Raw genomic sequence first — 10,213 nt, 5'->3', positions numbered from 1 at the left:
CCTACGTGCGGCCTGCAGCGTGCGAGGGCCGTGCGTGCCGGGCAACAGGCAGGCCTGCTCCTCCGCATGCCCCAGCCGGCAGCCCAGCAGCTGGCAGCAGCGCAGTGGTGGCAGGCTGCAGCTGGCCATGGGTGGCACGTGCCGCCCAGCACATCCCCAGGGCCGTGTGAGTTGATCATGAGCTTTCCAGTGGGCTGGAAGGCTTTTCTGGCACCCCAACCCGCCTGCTGGTTTCAGCTCAGGAGAGAAGAACTGTGACCGTCCCAAGGCCATGCATCTCCTCTGATGCCACGCTCAGGAGCACGCTGCTTGGCAGCCGTGCCAGCAGCATGCAGGCTGTGCCCAGTGCCTGTGCCCTTGAGCTGTCCACGGGGCAAAGAGAGGTCCTTACAGCCCTGCCCACAGACACCTGCCCACATTCACCCCAAATGTACACTCCACACTCAGGCACACTTCCTTCTACATTCACATCAAACCCAGAGACAAGGCAAGGGAATGTGCAAAGACAATGGGAAGGAAAGGGAAGCAAAGGGAAGGCAAGAAAAAGAAAGGAAAAGAAGAAAGGAAAGAGCAGACACAGTGGAGCACTTTTTAAGATATGGCTTGTTCCCATGCACCTCTGTGCATTATGTCATGGGCCAGCGAGGAGTTAACTAAACCTTTGTCTCCTTCTCCTCATTTCCCAAAGACAAACGAGGTTTCCAGCTGTTTCACAGCTGGAGGTGTGCTGAACCCATGAGTCAGCAGCTTCAGTAACGGTTACACACACATCGGTGACACGGCTGGGGTTGGAAAGTCCCAGCAGTGTCAAGCACTGGACAGCAGGCACGTAGCAGCTTGGCTGCTCCAAGCTGGCCCTGGCGTGACCGCAGCAGGGTTTCTCCATGTGGTGGGAAGCACGCGCTGCTTTGAGGCAGTTCCCACTGCCACGGCCATCATGCTGATGGCTGCCAGCCATGTGCCGCTGCTACCAGTACCTCCATTCGCCATCTTTTGGCCCAGACAATGCCCCTGGGCAGCATCTAGCTGTCAGAGGACAAAAGCATTAAGGAGTGTTAAATATATAAGCAGGCCTGGCACACAATGACCGCTGCATGAAAGCAGCTCCTGACATCTTCCTGTCCATACTATGCCTTGCCTGCCTGGCCCTGGCCCAGGCCTTGGCTCTTCCCCTGCCCCTCACCTCTGCAGCATAACAAACCACAGACATGCAGCACATTTGTAGTGTAAACATTCAGTGTAGCAAAATAATAATTTTCTTTGTGAGAGGTAATACAGGTTTCTTGAAGCAGATGTGTAAGTAAATACCTATAAAACATGACTAAGCTGCATTGGAGATAGCTTGCACACCCTTCACTCACCCTGGCCTGTCCTCATCATGCTCAGTGAGGTAGGACAACCTGGCTAAAAAAGCTACTGAGAATAGGTATGCAAAATCCATGCCTCTGGGTGCAACCCAAGCCTATAGAGCAAATCAGACATGGGGGCTCTTCAGTGCCATGCTTCTAATGGATGAATATACAAAGGTGTGTTTGTCTGGTAGTTTTCTGCTTACCGTCATTCATGGCAGAAATGTGGGGCTAATTGCACCAAGTGAAGGTCCCAGGAGGTTTGGTACTGCCTTTCTGCCTCTGAAAATCACTCAGATTTAACTCCACTAGGAGCATTACACCTGAAGGCATGTGAGAGAAGCCAGGTCTTGCTGACAACATAGAAAACATGTTGAACGCCCTTTTCCAGGCACAGACTTTTCAGGGCAAGGAACCCCTGTCTTCTTCCTGTCCTCAGAAGGAAGCAAGCAGGTCACAGGGGAGAGGAGGAAGGAGATCAAGAAGCAGAAAGTGTGGATGAAGAGCCGAACGAGTGACTGGGTCAGACAGGGAAAGGGCATGCAGAAGGAGCTGAAATAAGGGATGAACTGGAAGGACTGGAAAGGAAGATGTTGCTCAAAGGGAACTGCAGGATAGTTTAAGCAGAGAACTATTTGGGAGAGGGACTGCCTCCATGGCTGCCTAGCCTCCAGGTGTGGATCCCAAGTGAGCAACAAATAAATAGCCACATGAGTGTAGAGGGAGATGAATGGGTGGGAATTACCAGCATCCGGAAAGTGGAGGAGAAAAGCAAACATAGAAAGGAGCAGGAAATGCAGAAGCAGCCAGGTCTCTTCACTGACAGGAGACAGGAGAATGAAGGAAATGATGAAGCAGAGCTGGCACACCAGGAAACAGCCTGGCCCTGCTATGCATTGCCAGCGCTGCTCTGGGGAGCTTAGCATCTGAGTGCTTCGTTAGGGAAATGCCACTCTGGAATTAACCTGCTTGCTAGTGAGATCATTCTTTCTTCCCAGCTGGAAACCTGACCCTGTCTCCAAACTTATTTTCCAGACTAGAAGCTGACGTTCATGGAAAACTTCAGGCCCAGGGTCTAAATATTGAGAATTTGAGCTTGTCAATGCTGAGGTTCAGCACTGCAGGCTGCATAGCTACCTCAGATGTCCCTCTGCCGCGTTGCAGCTCTGCTGGTGGCTCAGCTGAGGAACAGGAGCACACCCATAGTGAAAGGGTGGCTCATCACGCTCCACACTCAGTGGCCAGCTCTGAGGCAGTCCATGGGATGGCTAGTCCGAGGTTTGCAAGAAAAGCAAACCTGATGGTCTGCAGACAAAGGCCAAATCCTGGTTGCAAGGGCCCAGGGCACAGGAGGGCTCATATGGCACATATGATATCAGGTCTCTTGCCTCCTGCTAAAGGGAACGAATCCTATTTGCGTCTCCAGCAGCAGCAGGAGGGGACATACTTTTCAAAGTATTTTCTGGCTTCAAGGTTCCCATGTATGAGTGCGGATGTGTCAAACACTCTCAGGCATGGCTTTTCTCATGGAGTCATGCCTCTGCCTAACCATCATCTTGCTTCTGAAGCTCAGGACAATTTCCACCTGCCCATACCTGAGATGTAAGCCATGGTGTCAGCAGGCAAACTGCACCCGCTTGGCACCACCTGCCTTCCACACTGCTTTTCCAGAAGCATTCGGCCCATATCCAAGGCAAACAGTAGTAGTGATGCCATGTCACTGCAAGCATCTGCAGGAGAGCCAGCCACAGGCAAGCAGTCTTTGTGGAGCTTGGGGGGAGGCTGGGCCAGCTCTCGGCCCTCAGCCCAACATTTGCCATGACACCCAGATAATATTTGTATGTGGCTGGCAGGTGCTTTGGCTGAGGTGGTTTTTAAAGTGTGTGGTGAAGGTGTCAATTATACCTTGTTCCAGGCACTGTGGAGCACTTGAGGAGCAGCCAAGCTTGCAGGCATCTCCCCTGCTTCTGGCCTGGATTACACACAGGCTCCTACAAAGCTGCAAAAAGCAGCAGAGGGAAGCAGCAAGATATCTCCCCAGCAGGTATATGTCCTCATGGCAGGTTACGTTACTGTGGGCAGCTGCCAGCCTCCCTCTGCCCATTCCCATTTTGTTGGGAAGGGACTGGTGCTGTCCCACAAGAGAAAGGCAGACAGCAGCACGCTGCCAGCACCCCAGCCCTGCTCTACCAGCTGAAGCCAGGTTCCCTGGTTGGTTTGGAGAGCTTGGAACATGCCAGTTAGGAAGCCGGAGAGAACCAACATGCCAGGTGTCCGGATGGATGGGTGGCCCCATGGAGGCGAGACTCCCCGCTCCTGCTGCACTGAACAGCCATTATCCAGACTGCTTACAAAGGCAGTGGGCAAACGTGATGGCAGGCACAGCCACAGCTCGGCACTTGTGGGAACCCAGCGGAAACCCTCCCGCTTCCCCCTGGACTCAGCTCAGCTGCGCTGGCAGATTTGCATTGGCAGCCCGGCAGCGGGGAAGCCTGCCCATCCCTTGCCCGCACACTGCCAGCGTCCTGCCAGCGCCCGGAGCCTTTCACCCGTGTGAACTTTTGTCTCTCATGTGAAAGGGGACCATTTTCAAAGGGATCGTTTAAATGTTGGCATCTTAATTAGAAGCGGGCAAATGGCAAGGGAGCAGTACCTTTGGCTTGGAGCATACCTTCGCCAAAGCACTCCCCTCTCTGCTACAGGCTCCCCTCTCCACCACCAGGTGCTTGGAGAACTCAGCTCACCCACTTCCTCCATCCTCTGCTGGCAGCCCACACAGCACCCTGCAGCCCCCTGTCATTCCCACGTTACACATGACTCGATACATGCCCCCTTCATCCCCGCTCCCAGCCTCCTGCTGCTCTCCCAGCCCCAGCCCCCTCCTTGTCACCCCTCACTCCTGACCCTTTTGTCACCTACAGCATTCAGTCCGTATCCATTACTAAATGAAGCATCCTCTGTGAAGAGGCAGAAAAGCACCGGCTGTACAATGTGCCCAGAATGAAAAGGGAAGGCTGTTAACACCGCTTGGAAAGAGGCCTGCATTTGACAACAAACACGGCCAAGTTTCTAGCTCCTTGCTAATTAGTCTATTAGCTATATGAGTATAGAAAGTCTCTCACCATTCTGTGCCGCTCCACTCTCGCGCTGCAGCCCCGTCACCTCAGGAATCCCCTGTCCCGTCTCCATGGCGCGGTGCTACGTAGGCATCACACCAGCGGCTGCCTGGCCACTCGCCTGCGCCTGGACGCCAGAGCCAGACGGGGATGGTTCCTCTCCATGGATTTTCTCTAACAGACAAAAGCTGCCTAAAAGAAAGAGTCAAATCGCAGGTGCTGACGGGATGCTCAGCCAGGAGACAAAGGCCATCCTGCAGCACCCCACACACCCACGTGCTCACAGCATGCATTTCATGCATTTCCCCAGATTTCCCCAGAATGCCAGGTACACTCTATGGAGAAGGTGCTGGGGAAAACCCTGGGGTTGGGGACAACTCCCTGGGGTGCCTTCAAATGGGAAACGGGCAGGACCATTTCCATTCCTCCCAACACCACCACCTACTTGGCAGCTTTCTGGCAACCCAGTTGGTCAACCTGGCAGAGTTCCCTCTGGATCCCTCATCCATCCATCCGTCCACCCATCCATCATCCATCCATCCATCCATCCATCCATCCATCCATCCATCCATCCATCCATCCATCCATCCATCCAGAGAATGGGTTAAACAGCCTCTGCCCCACCCAGCAAGGCCAGTCTGGGCTTCCAGGCATGGAAGGGAGAGGCTTACAGCTGGGGCTCATTACAGGGCAGCTATAAAGAGGGCGGAGGCGCTTCCTCCCACACTGATCAGAGGAACCTTGCAACTGTGTGCCCCAGAGCCAAGGGATGAGGTCCAGGGCTTGTTTACTACCTCCTGCGAGACTGGGGAGTGGTTCTGTTTGTGCCAAGGTGAAAGCCAGCTAACCATACAAGAAGTTATGTTTATGTATTGCCCAAAGAGAGGGACAACTTGGTGACAACCTGCACTGTTTTAGTTGACTTCTTCAGATCAAGAAGGCCTGATCTGACAGGCTTGCCTTGGGGTTTTTATTCATCTAATGTTTCCCCCACCAGGAAACAAGATGGAATATGGTTTCCTAACCCTTTCCTAAGGATGCTCACAGTGCCAGTTGATGATCTGCAGGGACAGATGCACCTCTGCTTCCTGAAAATAGAGGGTTGCAGCAGCAAAGGGGCAAATCCACTCCTGCCACACGTTGTTGACTTGCAGAAACCAAAAGAAAGGAAGAGACAGCCTCTCTGATGTGCCAGTGATGCACATGGATATAAATGAGCGACCGCAGTACACTGAGGGATTGACAGCAAAATCTTTGGGCGCCGAGCTCTCTTTGCACAGACAGGCTGTTCAAAAGTCTTGGAGGAAATTTGTTAAATCCTAGGGGATAAACTAATGGCACAAGAAATGAAGGAGAAGCCATTTTGTTCTGAAGATGGCATGTTGCCCAGTCATCGACAGATGAGTGGAAACCCACACACCAAGGGATGCCGGAAGCATGGCTTTTTCCCTTGGAACGATGAGGAGCTCCAAATGCAAAATGTATGAGTCATTCTCTCAAACACCACGGTCAAGAATGGAGGAGAGGAGGTCATGGTACTCCTCCAAGCTCAGCCCCCAGAACAAGCTTGCCAGATACCAAAATGAGATGTTATGAGACATTTGGCTGGTGTAGCTGGTCTCCCCACTTCACACCCTCAAGCGGCAAAGCAGTGCTGGCTGGTAGAAATCAACAGTATAGACACAATCCTTTTTGGTTTCCAGTGAAAGCTGGGAATTTCTGGAGCTGTTTGTAGGTCCCGAGGACTTCTGGGTAAGCAGATGTACCTCTCCATCCCAGTAGGAATGAACTAGCTGTTGGGGCCGAGCTGGACAGCCAGAGAAGGTACTTTCCAAGGTCTGCGTTGCATTCTCCAACGTGACCCTTTTCTTCTCCCCCCAGAGCACAGGGGATTTTGTAGTCTCTTTGGGATGGCCTTGTCAAATACTCTTGACCTGCTACATGAAGCCCTGGAGCAAGGTATTCCCCTTGATTTGGTCCCCCACCATTACGGTGAGATAAGTGTGGAACAATCCTTTATTAAAGGATCATGAGATCTCTGAGGTCACTGGTCTGTAAAATCATTGAGGAGCAGAAAATGGATCATTGGCCTCTCAAAACCCTATAAAACTGTGAGGAATGTCTCCACTCCAGCCCTCCTCTGCTCAACAGTTTTTTACACCACCGAGACCTCTCTTGCTTCGATGCTGTAATCCAGGCAACAGCCATCCCTTTCCTTGCCAATGCCTCCCTTGATGCGTACTGCAAGTTGTTTTTTCTGTGTCATCGAGGCTTAGGGCCTAGTTTTTCAATCCAGCCTCTGTGAACGCTTATCCTCCACACAGAGACAGGCGTTGGCTTGAGCCACTCTTCGAGATGCTTTTAGTTTTGAAGAGGGTGGTTTGTGTGCTTCACACTGGGCTGAACTGCAAAGGCACGAGGAGATTTCTTCTGCAAGATGTGCAGCTGCAGGCTATGGCACCAGGTATGTGTGAAAAGGAAGGTAACTCAGATCTACCTTTAGCAGAGTCCTTGCAAAGGCTGGCACAGCTCTGGAGGGCTGCTGTGGCTTAGCTTTCCTTGTCAGCTTTATTTTGTTCTCCTCCTAAAGGACTGCTGCAAGGCCTAATGAAGAGTCTTCCATCTCTTGCCTTTACAAAAGCTCATTCAGGGACTGATGTTTGCTCCACTCTTGCATTTTACCCTGGTTTACTGGTTTAACTTCAGCCACAATAAAAGGTAGTTTTCATCCATCACTCTAATTACTCCCTTGATATCCAGCCAGAAAAGGATGAGAAATCCATACAGGAAGCCTTCTCATCTGCTTATTGCAGACAAGAATGATGCAACTTGCAACAAGAATGAGCCTTTCTGGTTGTCCCCATTTTTGCAGGGTTAGGAGCCTTTGACCACCTTGAGTTTGGAAATTTCTAGAGAAGGTACTTGGTATTAAGGTAATGGCAGCTCCTATGAGCTTAAAGAGGTGAAAGTCTGACTGTCTAACCTTATGTCTCCCGGAGATGGAGAACAACAAATCCTGTTCCATTTTTAGGCACATTACATATCTGAATGTTGTTACAATTTCCCTTTCCTTTTCTCCTTTGCAGACTAAACAAATATAGTTCTTTCAACCTTTACTCATAGGTCATGGTTTCTAGGCTGCTTACACAGACTCTAAGAAGTTTACACCTCTCTCGAACTGCACTGCCAAAAACCGGAGACAACCAGAAATCACGAGGCTTTCTCACTGCTGCATGAAATCAAATGGTTGCAGCATACATGGTATATGTGGCCCTTTTGTTTACATGCCCAAGTAGAGGCATTTGTTTTCACATCTGTGTGCTGCAAAGTCAGTAATGACACCCACCACCGCAATGACACCCATGTCCTTTTCTGAAGGCCTTGTTGCCCCCTGGATATGCACACAGTGGATTATCCTTCTAAATGCTGGGGTTTGCATTTGCTCTCACTGAATTGCATCCTGTTTATATCCATTCCATCAGTGTCACAATCTCCTTGAACTCCCATTCTGATCTCCAAAGGGCCTGCAGCTGCCACTTGGCCAATCATTGGCAGCAAATGTAATACACCTCTTCCAACTCAGCACCCAGGCAGGCCAGACAAGCAGCTCACCATATCAGTGCCAGGACATGACATCCTCATCCCCTAGGCCCCAAATCCCTGTTCTTGAGGCAGTCAGGCTGCTGACAATCTGCACTGGCTATTACTTCTCACCTTGCTGTCTTGGTCAGTCCTACAAAGAGCTTGTCTCCTCCAGAGACCAGCAGGTCCACAGTCAACTAGCTGCATTTCCACTCCTTTGAGGCCAGGTACTATCTATCTGTCTTTTCTTCCTAGGCATCTGGAATCTCATGCCTTCTTCCTTAGGTGATTACAGTCGTGCTGGAGATGGTTTCAACTAGGATTTCGGCAGGGCCAGCTGACAGAGAAGGGAGAGCTTCACACGAGGTCAGCAGTGAGAGGATGAGGAGGGCCACGTTTCTGCTCTGGCAGGGGGACGCGCAGCCACTGTGCCCCTAAAGGAGCACACAGATGCCGATCCAGCATTTCCCACAACACACAGAGGGTACGTGAGCCTTCAGACAGCATCCCACAGCATCTGGCCTGTTTACATAGCAGGGAGTTTTTGTTAACATCAGGAGTTTGGCCAACGAGGGGAAATTTTACAATTGCTCCACTGAGCTCTGTTGATTCAAAAGGAAGAGTTAGCTTCAAAGCAGAGCAGCCTCCACGTAGTCAGGCTCACGTAGCCCGGCCAGCTGCACAATGAAGCATTTGAGTGGAGGGTCTGCAGGCTGCTGGATGGATGCACAGCTTTCACACAGGGCATGGAGCACTCTCGCTAGGCAGCTGGCAGCCAGGGAACTGGGGAGCACCCTGGGAACAGGGCAGGCAGTGGGGGAACAAAGGCTGGGGCATGAGGCAGGGCTGGGGTGCTCAGTGACACCCCCTCCACCAGGCAGGAGCTGGCAGCCACCCTGGGCACCCGGAAAGGGGCAGGGGACCAGCAGGCCACCAAGTTCCCAGGCCCCTGGGGGATGCACAAAGTGCAGTGCTGCGCATCAGTGAAGGGGGCTGCCTTGGTTTCCCCTCCCAGGGCTGTTTTCTGTTTCTTTTCCCAGACAGGAGAGGCCCAACTCCTCGGTGAACCCTTTTGCCTTGTCCTTACCTCTAGCCATGAATGAATTTATTCTTTGCTCCGCTTTTTGGTCCAGCAGTTTTCCCAGCCGAGCGGTGAGAGGGGGAGGCGTGACACCCTCCGCTCGCTTACATCTCCCCTGCCTGCCACAGAGCCAGGCAGCCCTGCACACCATTAATTACAGGGGACGGAAATGCCCCGTGCCCGATATCCGGTGTGGCTGAGTGATGACAGCCCGCTAATCATTTCCAGGATTTGTGATTGGAGTTAAAGGGCTCGGTGCTCCCTCAGCAAGTGTGGGCAGACAGCTGGGGGAAGGGAGCAGCCCCTGCTTGGGAATGGCAGCGATGAAATTGCATTGAGTATCGCTGTGCCTCCAGGGTGATTCAAGCACCAGCCAGATGAGAGATGATTTATGAGCCTATGGGACCAGTACCCATGTCCCAAAGGAGAAGTCCCAACAGCGAGCAGTTACAGCTTTGCCAGATGCAGACCTTCCTTCTCACATACCCAATCACCTCCATCTTGACATGGTCCCTCACCACCTCATAGTGCTCCTGTGTGATGGCAGGTCCTGCCTGGGAGAAGCTTCCTATACAACTCCTCCTCACTGCACTACCCAGACCCAGGAGCTCTGCTTGCAGGAGCAGCACTTGGTTAGAAATGGCTCCACCAGGTTTGTCCAGAGGTGCAAGACACTGAAGGCAGCAAAGCCGTTCATTGTTTCTCTTGTCACTGAGAGACTGACAAGACAAACAAGCCTGCACTGGTTGACTTGGCTCATTAGTCTGGAGCCTCTTGGCCAAGAGCAGCTTTAGGAGGGCCCCTGACCTGCTGCCATTTCTATGTGCAGATCACAGCTGTTGCCTCCATGGCCCCGTTGGAACTTCTCATGTCTTTGCCTGAATCAGTCATAGAATCACTGAAGTCCCACCATGCCCACTGACCATGTCCCTCAGTTCCACATCCACATGGTTCTTGAACACCTCCACGAATGATGGCTCCACCATGGTGGAGTACACATCCAGGCTATGAGGCAGGAAAGGAGCCTATAATTGGCTGCCATGGTCTTCCTGTGCATCTCCACCCTGTCCCCAGTTAAGATCTTC

Source organism: Meleagris gallopavo, chromosome 2 (genome assembly GCF_000146605.3).
Source record: "Meleagris gallopavo isolate NT-WF06-2002-E0010 breed Aviagen turkey brand Nicholas breeding stock chromosome 2, Turkey_5.1, whole genome shotgun sequence".
Lineage (NCBI taxonomy): Eukaryota > Metazoa > Chordata > Aves > Galliformes > Phasianidae > Meleagris > Meleagris gallopavo.
Note: the sequence above shows the minus strand (reverse complement) of the source record.